A 2,372-nucleotide genomic window follows, 5' to 3' on the forward strand; every position below is an offset into this window, starting at 1 on the left:
CTGCCAGTCAGCCAGTTCTCAACCCACCTCACTGTCCCTCTCCGCAGAGCTCCTTTCCAGCAGCTCATCCTCTAACCTGTACCAGTGCATGCAATTATTCCTCCCCAGATGCAATACTCAACACTTGCTTTTGTTAAACCTCATCTGGTTTCTTACTGCCCAGTTATCCAGCCTGTCCACGTCAATAACAAAATACTACAGCTTTGTTGGCCTGGTGTTACACTGAAAGGTGCAACAGTCCATCTTACACAGCAGAGCCATAATGATCATAGCTCATTTATTAGAGCCATATATTAAACTCAATAACCAAACCAAGCATAACTCACCTTACCTGTTTATGATCAAAGTAGTTTGAAAATTGAGTTAGTTTTATAGTAGTGAAAATTTTGAATTAGATTAATCACGGTGGTTAAAAATAGAATGCAATTTTGACATTAACTGTCTAAAAAGAAATCCACACTTACAATGAATGGAACATGAAAACCTTATGTTGTTGAAGATTAGCCATTAGGAAGGCTGATATGTAGGAGATCTCTGCACTAAGAGCACTTGTACCAGAGCAAGAAACAGAGACTACCTCATTAAGTATCTCACTTTAAATTAGAAGAAAACAATGCCAGAAGAACAGCGTAAGTGTTATGCAATTGTGTCCTTAAAATACAAGATTAAGATTAGTATTTTGCAAAGGAGTTCTAATTGATCTCTTCAAATTCTAAGTAAATTAAATTCCAATTAAAATGTTTTTTTCCATTTGTACTAGAAATTGGTTTTAACTTCATATTTGTCAACTGGGAAACCTCATGTTTACCTCAAGGTCTCTTCTTGCTCTCAAAGCTGCGATGCTGAGAAGTTGGCTACCACCAGTTAGTTAAGAAGCACTGCACTTTACACTGCCTCTCCAAACAGATTCACCAAAGCAAAGAAATTGTTACTTGAATTGACTTGTGGGAAGAATAGAGAGCTATGAATTGTTTTACTAATGTTTTTATTAAAATACTAGAAGTCTTGTTCTCCACTGCAAAATAGTTAGTAGAAAACAGTAAACACAGCAAATTCACTCATCTTTTCACCGTTCACTCTGAACAACTTACTTTACCAACAAGTTGCCATCCTAAACACTTGTAAAATTCATAAAAAATACTAAATGAAATTAAGAGATTTTCAACGTAACATAACTGGAAGAGAAAATAACATACTCACCAGGAAGGAGCACCTCATACTCCACATAAAGGGATTTAGACTTGTTCAAATTGATTTCCTCATTAAAACCCAGCGTGCTAAGATCTGGACCTAACAAGGTCATGGAGACAGTGATATGTTATAAAGCTATAAATGCAATCATGAAGCAATACAGTATTGCAATCATTTCTTACAGTAATCCTCTAGAGAAAAAACGAGTAAAACAAAACGAAACCTTGCCAAAGCTGACTCCTATAGAGATCACTTTTTTTGTAACCACAATCTCGAGGCAGCAGTGTTATATGGCCATCATTACAGTAATGACGCCAGTTCAGAATACAGTTTCTAACTATAATACAATGCTGTAATTTTAAATTTCAGAATACTCCAGAAAAGCTGTAACTGTCTACTTCACAACCTGTAGCAGAGCCTTTTATATGCATATTTCTCCTAAAGCTTAGGAATGGGTCCTGAACCTATATGAGAGTACAACAACATTAAACTGGGCTCGGAAAAGAAATAAGCTTCAGAAAAATAGAAAAAGAGGACGACAGAAAGAACATGGTTATTTCTCAAACGTCTACAATCCAACATTTTAACAGTAATAAAGCTAGACACAGACCATCTACTTCAGATGCTAGTCCGCTAAAATCCAAAGACACGAATGCCCTGGGCTCCAGCAGAACATGGTTCAAATTCCACACTACTCCACCAAATGCGTGATATACTTGAGGGAATTTCCTTCCCTACATAAAATGGGTATCAATGTACTATCATCTATCTGATCTATCTCATCTCATCTTTCTGGAAGAGAAAGTGACATTTAAAAGAGATAAAACGGCCAAAAAAATCCCTGTTTTGTTGTACTACAGACAGAATACTGTTCAGAGACAAACTTTGTAAATTTCTGCATAGTTTGATATAGTTGATATTATCTGGTAGGCAGTTGTGGAAAGAGCCTCTGTTTATGCTTATCACTGTACATTTCAAGAACAGAGTAATTAAGATAATTAATAAAGCTGTAGCTTTAACAACAGATGCAGATCAGCTAAGGAAGTATCACCCTCCCTTTCACAGCCATATATGTTTTGTTGCTGTCTGCATACAATTTCCTAGCAAACTCATATGCACAGTGAAAATGTGGAAAAGAAGCTATACTTGGAAAAAAAGGCCAATTCAATATAATTACAACT

Source organism: Meleagris gallopavo, chromosome Z (assembly GCF_000146605.3).
Source record: "Meleagris gallopavo isolate NT-WF06-2002-E0010 breed Aviagen turkey brand Nicholas breeding stock chromosome Z, Turkey_5.1, whole genome shotgun sequence".
Classification (NCBI taxonomy): Eukaryota; Metazoa; Chordata; class Aves; order Galliformes; family Phasianidae; genus Meleagris; species Meleagris gallopavo.